The 16,409-nt window shown below is 36.5% G+C and overlaps 1 protein-coding gene across 5 annotated transcripts in view; it reads right to left on the reverse strand.

The window, feature by feature from the left end:
* The window catches only part of Enox2 (ecto-NOX disulfide-thiol exchanger 2), a 333,888-nt gene that overhangs the window by 79,329 nt on the left and 238,150 nt on the right, over positions 1-16,409 (reverse strand). The gene's annotated exons all lie outside the window — the stretch shown is intronic.

The following is a 16,409-nucleotide window of genomic DNA, read 5'->3' on the forward strand; positions in this document are numbered from 1 at the left end:
GGTAATGCAGCAGCAGTTGCAGTAACAGTGGCAGGTTCTGCTCTTAAAGATTTTACCATGCTCACAACACAAGTCAGAGAGGAAATGCCTATAAGGATGTCCTCAAGGTGGTCCTGGAGACCCTGGAGGACCCTTAATATACTAGAAGATGTGAACCAAAATAGCAGGAAGAACTGTGGTTCCCACAGAAGCAGAACTTCAAGTCTAACAAGCCTAATAAGAGGGGTCCTATGTCTGGGAAGATGGATGAGTAGGTGGCACATGGGCATTCCCTATTGCAGTCAGTCCAAACAAGCTAAAGCATCTCTCATCCTCATATGTCTGACATCCTGAGAGGTCAAGACTGTAGAAAGGTTTTGGAAGAAACAATGTATCTCCCAAGAGAAATTTTAATTTTCATGAAAACATTTACTTTTAGCCCTCATATGTCATTTCACCCAACATGCTTACATGTGTACACCACACACACACATACACACACACTTCCACTTTCTCCTGTACCTCTCATATCTCTACTCCCCTCCAAAGAGTAGTTATGTTACATTGAGGAAAATTTACTAATATTTATGTGATTCCATTCCTTTTTAGTAAAAGTGGGGATAAATAATGACATTTAGCTCAAAGGATGAAAGGACAGTATAGATAAGACCTTGGCAAGACAGTTCTGATAGGTGAGTTTGCTTCCTTCCATTCAAAATGTGCAAAATGTTATAAATTCACTGATTTAGACTCTCATTCTCACATTTCACAAACATTTGTGATAGGCCGCTGTTATGGTATGGATATGAAGTATCGCCCAAAGGTTCATGCATTGAAAGCCTGATCCCTGAAGTAACAATGTTCAGAGGTAGGGCTTTGGAGAAGTGATTGTATCTTCAGGGCTCTGACATCATCATTGGATTATGTCACTGAGGGATTAATAAATTGATGGCATCATGGAGAACTGGTAGAAACTACATGCAGGTAGGGCATGGTTGGAGGAAGCAGGTCACTGGTGGCATGTCCTCGGGAACTACATCTTGTCTCTCTGACCCCTTCCTCCCTCTACCCTGCTTTCTAGCTGCCATCAACTGAACAGCTGTCCTCCACTACACACTTCCACCATGCTATTCTGTCTCACCACAGGTCCAAAACAATGGAGCCAGTCAACCATGGACTGAAAGCTCTGAAACTGTGAGCCCAAATAAACCTTTCCTCCCTGAAATTGTTTATGTCAAGTGATTTATCACAGGGACTAAAGTTGACTAACACAGACTTCTATATGCCAAGCTCTATACTAGGGATAGGGGAGGGTGTGTAGGTTTTCATTTGGTCTTGGAGAACATAAGGCCCTTGATACCCTATCTTGCTGTGCTACAGAATGCACTGGTTCAGAATGCCATTCACATTGTTGGAAAATCTGATTCCTTGTGCAGAAGATTTTGGAGAAATTGTTAACATTATCTTACCCATTTACAAACTGTTAATTTTCATTGGGAAAAGATCATATTAGATTGTGCCAACTAAACAATTCCATCTATTTTTCTCTTCCTACTGAAATGTTTATCTTCCTTTTATTGTTCTGCTTGCTTCTTCATTGTTATTCATATAGTTCTGTCACTCACAACACTACCCTACCACAGATTACAGAAACATCACTTCATTAAACAAGTTCTGCCACTTCGACCGAGAAATACCTATCTCTATGTACTGTCTACTAATAAATGGAGAAAAACAAAAAACCTCAAATATATAGGATAAATATAACTCCTGCTCGATGTACTCACCACTCTGCTGTTGGTTATGATTACATTAATATTTTATAAATTCATTTAAAAGCAAATGTATTCATGACATATGGCTAAAGCCAGAGTAGATAAACTCCCTTTCTTTTGTTCTGTATGCCAAGAATTCCATAGGCTACACTGCCCAGGGTTTGCTAGAGGGAAGGTTGTACATGACATTTCAAAGGCTTCTATTACATGGATTGCTTCTTTTGTTTGTCTTTAACTACTAGGTACCAAAGTGGATGTGAATTTCCAATGCCAATCAAATAAAAAATATTCGAAATCATGGGCCATTAAAAAATAGTTTTAGTTGTAGATGGACACAATACCTTTATTTTATTTATTTACTTTTTATGTGGTGATGAGGATGGAAACCAGTGTCTCTCAATGCTAGGCAAGTGCTCTACCACTGAGTTACAACCCAGCTCATCATGGGCCTTATATAAGTATTTCAGAATCTAAAGAATCCGAGTTCAACTTAAAACACATTGAGTATACAACACAAGAGATTTTCTCCCTTTTCTTGGACCCAGGCCTGGCTTGAGGACTACTGTCAACAAATAGGTACTATTGCCACTTATATTAGGATTCAAACTTCTCAAGGAGATTGGAAAGTGTATAAAAGAGTCGTGCAAAACACCAAAGAATTCCTCCAAAGTCATTTTCACAATACTCTGTCCTGTTTTGCTTTTATTATATCTTCTTTTAACATTCTTTCCCACTTCCTTCTTGACTTTGGACCTGGCCATGAGGTATTGGTTTGTATTCATACATTTCAGGTTTATATATTTCCCAAAGTTCCAGCCTATTGGAAATGCTGCAAATACTGTGTATTAGTTTGGTCAGCTATCTCCTTAGAGTTGCAATTTTACCTTGTGATTTTAAGTAAAGTTTCAGTGCAGTCTCAAGCTTTCCTGCTACCTAGCAACTCATGCTTATTTAACCTGGCAATATTATCCTCCATTTTCTGTACATATCTGAGACAGTGAGTTGCAGTGGAGAAAAATGTCATTTCTAAGGTGCTATTCATTCATCCAAATATTCATGTATGCAATATTTTGATGCCAGGACCTGTGTGAGTTATTGGGTTTGAAGAAATGAATAAGACAAAATTCTTGACATCATATTCCAGTTTGGAAACATTCAAGCAAACAGTTAAAAAGTTTTTTCTCAGCAAAGGAAACACTGATGTGAAAAGAGAGCCTACAGAGTGGGAGAAAATCTTCTCCACACACACTTCAGAAAGAGTACTAATCTCCAAAATTTATAAAGAACATAAAAAACTTTATACCCCAAATACAAAGAACCCAAACAATAAATGGGCTAAGGAACTGAGCAGACACTTCACAGATGATCAACAAATATATGAAAAAGTGCTCATCATCTCTAGTAATTAGAGAAATGCAAATTAAAACTACCCTAAGATTTCATCTAACTCTAATTAGAATGGGTATTATCAAGAACATAAACAATAATAAAAGTCCGTGTGGATGTGGGGAAAAAGGCACACTCATACTTTGCTGATGGAGTTGCAAATTGGTGCAGCCACTCTGGAAAGCAGTATGGAGATTCCTCAGAAAGCTTGGAATGGAACTACCATTTGATCCAGCTAGCCCACTCCTTGGCCTATACCCAAAGAACTTAAAATCAGCATACTAGAGTGATGCAGCCACATCAATGTTCATAGCTGCTCAATTCACAATAGCCAGATTGTGGAACCAACCTAGATGCCCTTCAGTTGATGAATGGATAAAGAAACTATGGTATGTATACACAATGGAATATTACTCAGCCATAAAGAAGAATAAAATTATGACATTTGCTGACAAGTGGATGAAGTTAGAAAATATCATGCTAAGTGAAATAGGCTAAGCCCAAAGAACTAAAGGTCGAATGTTTTCTCTGGTAAGTGGATGATGATACATAATGAGGGTGGGTGAGGGGGACAGAAGAATGAAGGAACTTTGAATGGTGCAGAGGAACACGGGGCAGGAAGGGATGGGGGAAGGAAAGATAGTACACTGAGATGGACATTATTACCTATGTACTTGTATGATTACAAGAATTGTGTGAATCTACATTGTGTACAACCACAGAAATGAAAAGTTGCACCCCATTTGTGTACAATAAAGAGAGAATAAAAAAATTCTTTATCATCAATATTATCACCATGATAAGTACTAAATGCTTACAATGTGCTAGGTACTCTGATAATAATTTTATATAATCTAATTCCATTTGACCTGTGACTAGGTACTGCTATTACCCTTCATATTGTAGACAGGGAGAAAAGGGCCTTAGGGAGTTTAGTTAATTGATCAAGTTAACACAGTCAGTAAGAGAACTAGGATTCAAATCCAGCTTGGTCTAACTCTAATGCTCTTATCCACTAATGATGTTTCTCAATGTAGTATGACAATTGTTTTAAGGAATTATTTAATTGCAGGTATCAAGCAAAGCAGGTATATTGAAAAACATGGCATGTGAACAACAAATGCGTCTATATTTTTTTTCCTATTGTGGTGGATCACAATTCTTTGATGATCTTCCCATCAAAAGATGAGGTCTATGTTCCCCCAGTCACTTTTCTTTTCTTTTTCTATTTAAAAATTTATTTTTTTAGAGATATAGGACAGTACAGTATATTTTGATATATGGAGTATAACTTACTCTAATTATGATTGCAATCTTGTGGTTGTACATGATGTGGCGTTTCACTGGTGGTATATTCATTATGAACTTAGGAAAGTACAGTCTGATTCGTTCCATTGTCTTTCGTATTCCTATCCTTCTCCCTCCCCTTCATTCACCTTTATCAAATCTACTGAACTTCAAGCTTCCCCTGACCTTGTTGTGTGTTAGCAACCACATATCAGAGCAAACCTCTGACCTTTGTTTTATTGAAATTGGCTTATTACACTCAGCATGATGGTCTCCAAATCCATCCATTTACCAGTAAAAGCCACGAGATCATTCTTTCTTATGGCTGAGTAATATTACATTGTGTACATAGACCACATCTTTTTTATTCATTCATCTGCTGAAGGGCACCTAGGTTGATTTTATTGCTCAGCTATTGTGTTAACCTGATATATACATTGATATGGCTAAAACTGGGTCAAATTGTGGCTGCTTATATTCTTGATTGTTGCCATTCTGCCTGGAGTGAGAAGAAACTGCAGTGCAGTTTTAATTTGCATCTCTCTAAGTGCTAGAGATGTTGAACATTTTTTCATATATTTGTTGACCATTCATATTTCTTCTTCTGTGAAGTTCCTGTTCAGTTCCTTTGCCCATTTATTGATTTGGTTATTTGTGGGGTTTTATTGGTGTTATGTTTTTTGAGTTCTTTATATATCCTGGAGATTAATGCTCTATCTGAGGTGCAGGTGGCAAAGATTTTCTCCCATTCTATAGGTTCTCTTCACGTTATTGATTCCTTTGATGTGAAGCTGTTCAGTTTGATGCCATCCCATTTATTGATTCTTGATTTTACTTCTTACACATTAGGAATCTTGTTGAGGAAGTCAGTTCCTAAGCTGACAAGATGGAGATATTTTCTTCTACTAGACACAGGGTCTCTGGTCTAATGCCTAGGTCCTTGATCCACTTTGAGTTGACTTTTGAGCAGGGTGAGAGATAGGGGTTCAATTTCATCTACTACATATGGATTTTCAGTGTTCCCAGCACCATTTGTTGAAAAGGCTATCTTTTTTCCAATGTATGTTTATGGTGCCTTTGTCTAATAGGAGATAATTGTATTTATGAGGGTTTGTCTCTGTGTCTTTTATTCTGTTCCACTGGTCTTCTTGCCTATTTTGGTACCAATATCATGCTGTTTTTGTTACTATAGCTCTGTGGTATAATTTATGTTCTGGTATTGTGATGCCTCCTGCTTCTCTTTTCTCACTAAGGATTCATTTGGATATGCTGGGCCTCTTATTTTTTCAAATGAATTTCATGACTGATTTTTCTATTTCTATGAAGAACATCATTAGAATTTTAATAAGAATTGCAATAATCTGAGATTTTGGTAGTATGGCAATTTTGACAATATTAATTCTACCTATCCAAGAGCATGGGAGATTTTTCCATCTTCTAAGGTCTTCTTCAATATTTTTCTTTAGTGTTCTGTAGTTTTCATTGTAGAGGTATTTCATCTCTTTTGTTAGATTAATTCCCAAGTATTTAATTTTGTTTGAGAATACTGTGAATGGGATAGATTTCCTGATTTCACTTTCAGCTAATTCATCATTGGCTTTAGGAACATAATTGATTTATGGGTGTTAATTTTATATCCTGCTAATTGGCTGAATTTGTTCATTACTTCCAGAAGTTTCTGGTGGAATTTTTTGGATCTTCTAAATATAGAATCATGTCATTGGCAAATAGTGATAGTTTGAATTCTTCGTTTTCTATTCATATTTCCTTAATTTCTTTCTTTTGTCTAATTGCTCCAGCTACTTTCAAGAATGATGTTGAATAAAAGTGGTGAAAGAGGGCATCTTTGTCTTGTTCCAGTTCTCAGAGGGAATGCATTGAATTTTCCTTCTTTTAGAATGATGTTGGCCTTGGGTTTAGCATATGTGGCTTTTAAAATGTTAAGGTACGTTCCTGCTATCCCTATTTATTCTAGTGTTTTGAACATAAGGGGTGTTGTATTTTATCAAATATTTTTGCATTTATTGAGATAATTATGATTCTTGTCTTTAAATCTACTGATGTAGTGAATGACATTTACTGATTTCCATATGTTGAACCAACTTTGCATCCCTGGGCTGAACCCCACTTGATCATGGCACACTATCTTTATAATATGTTTTTGTATGAGTTTGTCAGTATTTTATTAAGAATTTTTGCATGTATGTTCATCAGGGATATTGAACTGAAGTTTTCTTTCCCTGATGTGTCTCTGTCTGGTTTTGGTATCAGGCTGATACTAGCTTCACAGAATGAGTTTGAAGGGGTTCCCTCCTTTTCTATTTCATGGAGTAATTTGAGGAGGATTGGTATTACTTCTTTTCTGAAAGTCTGGTAGAACTCAGTAGAGAATATGCCTGGCCATGGGCTCTTATGTTAGGAGGATTTTGATGGCATCTTCAACTTCATTGCTTGAAACTGATCTGTTTAAATTTCTATGTCCTCCTGACTCAATGTGGGTAGGTTGTATTTCTCTAGAAATTTGTCAATGTGTTCAAGATTTTCTATATTATTGGAATATAAATTTTCAAAATAGTTTCTGATTGCCATCTGTATTTCAGGAGGGTATGTGGTGATATTTCCTTTTTCATCATGGATTTTAGTAATTTGCACTTATCCCCCTTTTAGCTTGGCTAAGAGATTATTAATTTAATTTATTTTTTGAATGAACCAACATTTTGTTTAGTTGATATTTTGCAAATTTTTTGGTTTAAATTTCATTGATTTTGGCTCTGATTTTAATTATTTCCTGTCTTCTACTGCATTGATTTGTTCTTTTTCTAAGGCCTTGAGATGAAATGTTGGGTTATTTATTTGGTGACTTTCTATTCTTTTCATGAGTGAGCTTAATGCAAAAAAACTTTCCTCTTAGCACTGTCTTCATGTGTCCCAGATATTTTGATATGTTGTATCACTATTCTCATTTACCTCTAAGTATTTTTTTTTATTTCAACCCTGATTTCTTCTGTTATCCATTGGTCATTCAATAGCATATTATTCAGTCACTAGGTATTAGAGTAGTTTCTACTTTTTTGTTTTATCATTGATTTCTAATTTCATTCCATTATGGGCTGATAGAATGCAAAGTATTATCTCTATTTTTTATATTTGCTGAGTTGCTTTGTTCCCTAGGATATGATGTATTTTAGAAAATGATCCATGTTCTGCTGAGAAGAAAGTTATTCAGTCATTAATGGATGAAATATTTTATATATGTCTGGGAAGTTTAAATTATTAATTGTATAGTTTAGTACTATAGATTCTTATTTAGTTTTTGTTTGCAAGATCTATCCAATTGTGAGAGAGGTGTGTTGCAGTCACCCAATATTGTTGTGTTGTGGTCTATTCGATTTTTGAAATTGAGAAGGGTCTGTTTGATGTACACAGATGCTCCATTGTTTGGAGCATAGATATTTATTATTGTTATATCTTGTTGACGGATAATTCCCTTAAGTTGTACGAAATGACTTTCTTAGTCCCTTCTGATTAACTTTGGCTTGAATTCCACTTCATTTGATATGAGGATAGAAACCCCTGCTTGTTTATGAGATTCATGTGAATAAGTTTTTTCCCGTCTTTTATCTTCAGCCTGTGAATGTCTTTGCCTATGAGATGAGTCTCTTGGACACCATATGGTTGGGTCTTATTTTTAATCTAATCTACCAGCCTATGTCTTTTGATTGATGAGCTTAGGTGATTAATATTCAATGTTATTATTGAGAAATAATTTTTATTTTCTGTTGTTTTGACTTATTTCTGGTTTTTAATTTCAATTAGTTTCTCCTTTGATTTACTATCCTTCTAGTATAGTTCCTCCCTTTGCTAGTTTTCACTTTTAGTTTTTCTTTCTTCTTCATGAAATATTTTATCTTTCTTTTCTATTTTTCTGTTTTCTTTTCTGTTTTTTTTTTTTGAATGGGGATTGAACCCAGGGTTTTGCTACTGAGTTACATCCCAACCCATTCATGAAATATTTTAATAAATATGTTTTGTAGTACATGTTTTCTAATTATGAATTCTTTTAACTTTTATGTATCATAGAAGGTTTTAACTTCATCATCAATTCTTAAGCCTAATTTTGCTGGATATAGTATTCTTTTTTTTCTTTTTGTAGTGCTGGGGATCAAACCCAGGGCCCTGTGCTTTCAAGGCAAGCACTCTACCAAATGAGCTATATCCCCAGCCCTTGGGTATAGTATTCTTGACTGGCATTCATTTTCTTTCAGATCTTGGTATATATTATTCCAAGACCTCCTAGCTTTGAGTGTCTGGTTTGAGAAATCAGCTGATATCCAGATTGGTTTCCCTCTGAATGTGACCTGTTATTTTTTTTTTATTATAGCCTTTGAAATTCTAAACTTATTCTGTATGTTAGGCATTTTTATAATAATGTGCCTTGTGTGGGTCTATTGTAATTTTGTATACTTGGAGTCCTGTAAGTCTCCTGTATTTGATTTTCCATTTCATTTTTAAGGTTTTTGGAAATTTTCTGATATTATTTCATTAAAAAGACTGTACATTCCTTTGGTTTGTATCTCCAAGCCTTCATCTCTTCTGATAAATCTTCAGTTTGATCTTTTCATGTTATCCCATATTTCTTGGATGTTCTGTTCATGGTCTCTTAACATCTTTCCTCCATGGTCAACTTTATTTTCATGATCATATATTTTATCTTCTTTGCCTGAAACTTGCTCTTCCAAGTGTTCTAGTTTGCTGGTGATACTTTACATTAAATTTTTAATTTGAGTTATTGATTCCTTAATTTTGAGGATTTCCACTTGATTTTTTTCACAATCTCTCTTTATTGATCTTTCATTTCCTGTGTTTTCTCTTATTTCACTCCTTACATCATAGTTTACCTTCATAGATCATTTTAATTACGAACTTTCTAAATTCCTTCTCTGACATTCTTCCACTTTGGTGTAGACAGATTGCTATTGAAGTATTTTGGTTTGTTTGTGGTGGCTTGTTACCTTGCTTTTTCATATTGTTTTTGTGTCTACCTGTCTAATAGTATGGACCTGAGGCAGTAGAGTTTCTACCCTGTGGACTTATAGTGTCCCTGAAGGATTCCAGTACCTCACAGTTTAGGGGGAGACAAATGATAAAAATTACCAATGCAAACAATATGCAGCATTAAACCACATATTTCCTGCTATGATATCTACATGTTAATTGTCACAATAAAAAGAAATAATGTGATCAGTTACTGCCCCCAGTAAAAACAGTAAGTTTGCAAAGGAGGTTAAAATTTTGAATGATGAACAGGGAGAGAACAGAAGAGAGGTGGGATGTGATGATTATGAGGAGGAGAGAAAATAAAAGTAAAAACTTAAAGGAAAAGTAAAAGAAAGAACAGTGTAGTTTGGCTGTTAGAAGAAGAGAGAGAAAAAGAATCAAGGTGAACAGATAAGTGACAGAAAAAAATGTGTATAAAATAAAAATTAAAAATACATAAAAAGAATAGAAAACAAAACTAAAATATACTAATCAAACATCCTAGCAACAAAAAATAACTACCCTTAAGAAATGCTAGAAATGAGAAGAGACAAATCTTTATAAGTGTCCATGAACCATTCAGCTCACAATTAAACAGAGAAAAGAGAAAAATTATTCTAATGGAGGAAGGAGGGACTGTATAGAGGGAAAAGAGGGGTGGGAGGGAAGGAAAAAAATTAACAGAATGAATCAAAAACTATTACCCTATGTAAATTTATGATTACACAAATGGTATGCCTCTACTTCATGTACAAACAGAGAAACAAGATGTATCCCATTTGTTTACAATACAAATAAATTAAAAAATAAAAAAAAAGCAAGTTCAAACCAAAAAAAAAATTTGTTTTGTTGGAGTTCAAGAGATTCTTGACTTCCCTTCTCAGCAGTGTTAGGTGGTTTTGATGGAGCTCTTGGAGGTTCTTCACTGAATGGTGATTGGTCTGAAGATTTTAAATCATCACACCTCCAGGGCACAACAGTGGCCAGTCCATGCTGGGGGACTGCACCCCAGCAATCTATCCTGGCTCCAATTGTGTGGTGGAGGAGCCAATTTTTTGTTCCCTCTATCATCTATGGATCCCGCATTTCCTAGTCTCTTGGGTTCAGTCTCCAAACTCAATCACTCGTATACCCATGCTTTTGAATTCCCAGTCAGCTTTGTCTCTCCCAGCCAGTCCTGCAAGTGACTAGACTCAAGGAAGAGCAGGAAGCTGGGTGGGTGTCCATGATCAGTAATCCCCTTTGTAAACCCCTCTCAGCATCTGATTTTCTCCTGGTCACTTTGGCATTCTCTATGTCAGGAGGTGCAGGTTTGAAGGGCCTGTATTTTGGGCCAAGCTTGGGTTTGTCAGGTTTGCTCCCTCAGCTGGAGCCCCCCCATGCCGTGGGTACAAAATGGCTTCTTCTTCTGTCCATGGCAGCAGAAGAGATGTTGCTTCTTTCCTTCTTGAGAATATTGTGCAACATGCCTTTCAGATTAGTCTGGCAATGCCCAGACATGCCACAGGTCTTCCAAAAATGTGGGTTCTTTAATTTCCTTTTCCCTCTGCTTCCCCACCCTGTGGTAGGTGAACCACGCTGGCTGATGCTGGCACAGTGGCCGTGAAGCTGGAGATTTCTTCCTTATTTTATTATATCCAACCTCTTGAGTCCCTGATATGCTATGAATGTCCAGTATTAATTCCCAGTGAAGGCCCTTTTTTTTCACCTACCTTTCTGTGAAGCTTCCTGCTTTCTCAGTTTCCTGCCACAGAAGAGCCATGAAAGTGACTTCCTCTGTTCTACCATCTTCCTAGTTCCCTCCCCCGGTCACTTTGAATCTGGAAGGACTCTAGACCTGCTTTGACTAATAGAATATGGCAGAAAGGATGTTGTATCTTTTTTTCGGGTCCAAGCCCTAAGAGAGATGCGATTTCCATTATCTCTGGGAGTGTGCTAGGAAAGCTTTGAGTTGCCATATAATTCATCTGATTACCACGATGGACCAATCATGTAGAGAGGGCCTTGAAGTATGAAAGGGAGGGATTCAGCTGAACCCAGTCTTTCATCTGTCCTTACCAAGGTGCCCTGCATATGAGTGGAATCTTGGAACAACCATATCAGCTTGCCACAATTGAAGTATCTCAGTAGATACCAAATGGAATAGAATAATTGCCCATTTCAGTTCTACCCAAATTCCTCATCCAGAAAATCTTAAAATATAATAAACAAGTTCAGTTTTAAGATAGCTTTTTATACAGCAATGGATGAGGAGAAGATCCAGTATGACTAGGATGGGGTGTCATTGGTTAATATTTATTTTTAAAGAACAGAAATAGAAAGACACTAAGCACTCAAACTAGATTGAAAATGATTTTTCTGAGATTATTGAAAAGGGTGTTTTGGGATCCTGTAGAGCCCCCAATACTACTGTCTTGAAAAACTGTCACTGTACTGTTGCTGTATGTAAGGACTAGTTGGAACAATGTCAAGTAACAGACACTATGGTAGATGTATTAAGACTATAGTTTTCTACAACACTCCAGAAACCTTAGAGGCTTCTCATCTTTGATGTCTGGCAAAGAGATTACATATGCCCATTTTATGGTTCAATCCTTGATATTTTCTGGCAGGCCAGTTCACACTGGTTTTTGTCCTGTAAAATGCAAACTCCATTTTTATGGTAGGAAAGAGGGATGATATCCATAATATTAGCTAACCATTAATTGACTACTTATGCATTTCCAGCTTTTATATAAATCATCTACCTTAATCTCCATAACAATCCTAAGGGAGGGTCAAAATTATTATTCCCTATTTTACAGATGAGAAAATTGAAGCTCACAGACTTAAGATAATAAGGCCACATAGTATGTGGCTCTTAGTAACATATTCCTAAACATTAGTCTACATTGTTCCTCACAAAGTCCATGGGCTCAGAGGAAAACAAAAGATGTTCTTGGTCATATTAAGCTTAGTATTTACCTACTCATCTCTGTAGTGGGTCTATAAATATTCCTGTTTAGGAAACTACTTTAGAGATGCTTATTTATTCATCCAGAATCTTCTATTTAAATGTTTAATACATATATTACCAGAGTGTAAGGTAAGTGTAAGGGACCTCTTTTTAAAATCCAATGTCTCAAACTTGGGTCACATGAGAAGCTAGATTTGTGGCAATATATGAACTGGAGTTAGGCAAAGTTGGGATATAACATCAACTATTTTCAGAACCAAACCCTGGTTCTAGATGGCTGGAAGACCCTTGAAACCCTCAGAAAGTCTCTGCTTCCACTTAGCAAATTCTTCCCATCCAAGTCCCCCAGGCTCCATAAAGGAATATTGAATTTTTAGGTGTTCCAGAGACATGTGAGCCCAAGGAAGTAATTTGTACTCAGAAAAACCACTGAAATTCAACCATAGATTACTTCAAAATAAGTGTTCCAAATATGATCTAATTATATATGCACAATTAAGCTATTTTATAGAAAATTATGACTCCAATTCAGCTACACATTTCTGCGACATTATTGTTATCTCTATAGAGTTCTTATAAAATTCATTGGAAAATTAAGAATTATGCCTGGGTATTGAAAAATTTAACACATTACAGCCCTGATTGCCTACACAGATCCTTTTAGAGACTTTTGAGAAATCTAAATTAAAGTGAGAACTGATTACAGACAGTCTGGCCAAGCTGTAAAATGATACTGGACTTATCACTAGCCCTCTTGGAAGCACATGTACCCACAGTTTTGCACAATTTCTCTTAATCTAACAACATCTCTCTGGCTTCCCCAGGAGATCATCTGAACACTCGTTTCAGTCCATCTGGAAAGTTGAGGCAGGGCCTGGCTTACATATGATGGCAAACAATGGCCATGGCAAACAATGGGCTTGGGTGGGTTATGTGGCACAGTTTCAGTTTACAAAGTATCTTCCCAAGAGATAACTGTGATCTCCAAATTTTCACCAATGAAACTTCATTCTTATGGTTATGTTTAGATGTGAGGTGTCCCCCCAAAAAGCTCATGTGTGACAAAATATAAGAAAGTTTAGAGGTGAAATTATTGAGTTTTAAAAGCCTTAGCCTGATTAGTGCATTAATCCCCTGATAGGAATTAACTGGTTGGTAACTATAGGCACGTAGGTTATAGATGGAAGAGGTATGTTGCTGAGGGCATGAGCTTTCAGGTTTATATTTTGTCCTTGGTAAGTGAAGAAACTTTGGCTCTGCTTCCTGGTGGCCACGTCCCACATTGCTTTCCTTCACCACACTATTCCACCATGACATTCTGCTCACTGAGGGCCCAGACCAATGGAGCCAATTGTCTATGGACTGAGACTTCTGAAACTGTGAGTGCCAAATAAACTTTTCCTCCTCTAAAGTTATTCTGATCAGGTCTTTTAGTCACACGGGCAAAATAGCTATGTAAAATACCTATAGTTCAAGGTTTTGCAAATATCTTATCCTTCTACTTCCCCCTATTCCTTCCTGCTCACTTACACTGTGTTCTTGCCTCATCAGAACATTTGACAGCTTTTGGATCATATCCCCAACTCTCATCCAGGTATACTGCAAACACCTTTTGCAGGGGGCACTAATTGAGGGTATTTCCCATTAAACATGTGATTCCTAGATTTCTGGATTTTAGAGGTGAATAAAATAAAATTATGTGTATACATACATTTAAGATTGCTAACCTCTGAATTTGCTAAGAAAAGATATGTGGAAAAAATAACAGAGGAACTAACCAATGTACCATTCATGCAGTTCATTAAAGAACATTTTCAAACCCCAAATACAGGAAATTTATAATCTCAGAATAAAGGGCAGGCCTTTCAAATGCAAATTTAGTTTCATATTTTTAGTTTTGACATTTTGCACCAGACTAAGAAAAGTGATATTGACTAGTTCTGGGCTACTTATCAATGTTTGAACTTTCGAGATTGCTCAACTATTTCATTTAGTGTAAATGCCCATATATGAAACTCCATGTGAAAAATTTCTTTCAGAACTAGAATATCATATGCCTATGCAATTATCAAGAGCCATACAAAGTTTCTCTTCCCATAAGGACTCACACATTTTCTCTTCATGGAAAATGTAAATTTTATAACTTATCAGTTTTCCCTATTTTTATTTTGGCTGCTTGGTCACAAGTGCAGCTCCACTTTAGAAACTGGGTGGGATACTATGACCTACACATCTGATTTTTAATTAACTTCCCTACCTGGTCTTCACCTCCTATTCTCATTTATATTTTCCTAGATGTTGATTTATTTTATTTATAGTTTTTCTTATAGTACAATCTTTGTTTTAAGCCATCTCAAAGTCTTTGTGAAATGAGGTGAGTTTAACTCAGTAAGTAATCATTGTTTCCATACTATCTACTCTTCCACACCTTTCCATCACTGATGCACTGTTTTCTCTGCCTAGACTATTCTTAGTTCCTTATCCCCACCACACTCCTATTTATCCCTGGACACTTAGTTCAAATGTTATTTCTTCTGTGAACCTCTCCCTAAGCACTACTATTTACTTAGCATGCCCTACCCCACCCTAGCTAAAATACTTTTATGCAAGTTTTTACTCTGAAACTTGATACATTATAGCATACTAGTATTTATTTTGTTGTCCCTTAACTCGGAGCTTGATGGCAAGGATTGAACCATACTCATTTTGGATTGCCCTAGATCTAGCTCATATATATATATTTGGTACCAGGAATTGAACTCTGGGGCACATAACCCCTGAGCCACATCCCCAGTCTTTTTATTTTTTATTTTGAGACAGGATCTCACTAAATTGCTGAAGCTGGCTTTGAACTTACAATCCTTCCTCAGCCTCCTGAGCCACTGGGATTATAGGTACATGCCACTATGCCTGGCAATATATTTTTTGAAGGAATGGATGCTTGGATGCAAGAACAAATGAACAAAACAATGGGAGGATTTTGAGCTGTTGTTAGTCAACAGGCAGCTCATACCTGAGGAAAGGTTTTTTTTTTTTTAAGAGAGAAAATATGGATCAGTATAAGGATAGGAATCCTTGACTATTTTGTTTACTGCTTTCTCCCCAGGTTTCTCCCAGTACCTTGCACACAGCAGGCCTCAGGAAATATTTCTTGTATGAATTAATGAATAGATAGTTTCACTCAGACCTTTCCTAATAGTTTCCATGGGGAGTTTTTCTTTAATGTCTGTTCCTATCATTTAGTTAAAGACTATCAGGTAGTTAAGACCATAAAATTCTTATCTTAAAGATCTTCCAACCCTTGAGCTTCATGTACTCTTCGAAATGCTTTAAAAATATAAAATATTTCCACATGAAAACAGCTCCACAACATTTGTGTGCACAGACTGCTAATGAGTGTCCCAGTATCTATTTTTGTGTAATAGTCTGTTGTGGTTTGGATGTGAGGTGTCCTCCAAAAGCTCATTTGTGAGACAATACAAGAAGGTTCAGAGTGGAAATGATTGCATTGTGAGAGCCTTAATTCAATCAGTGAGTTAATCACTGATGGGATTAATTGAGTGGTAACTGAAGGCAGGTGGGGTGTGGCTGGATGAGGTGGGGCATTGGGGGCATGGTTTTGGGGTATATATTTGTATCTGGCAAGCGGAGCTCTCTCTGCTTTCTGATCACCATGTGAACTGCTTCAGTGCACCACACTCTTCCGTCATGTTGTTCAGCCTCACCTCATACCCTAAGGAATGGAGCCAGCTGTCAATAGACTGAGACCTCTAAAGCCATGAATCCTCAAATAAACTTTTTCTCCTCTACTATTGTTCTGGTTGATTTTTTAGTCAGCAAAAATGCTGACAAAAACAGAAATCAGGAAGTGGAGTTCTTGCTGTGACAAACCTGACCATGTAGTTCAGAAGCTTTTGGAAGTTTTTGGAATTTATTGGAGGAATTTTGAGATGTTTAGCAATGCAAGCTGGAAATGCTTTAGATTGTTG

This window comes from Sciurus carolinensis, chromosome X (assembly GCF_902686445.1).
Source record: "Sciurus carolinensis chromosome X, mSciCar1.2, whole genome shotgun sequence".
NCBI classification, from domain to species: domain Eukaryota; kingdom Metazoa; phylum Chordata; class Mammalia; order Rodentia; family Sciuridae; genus Sciurus; species Sciurus carolinensis.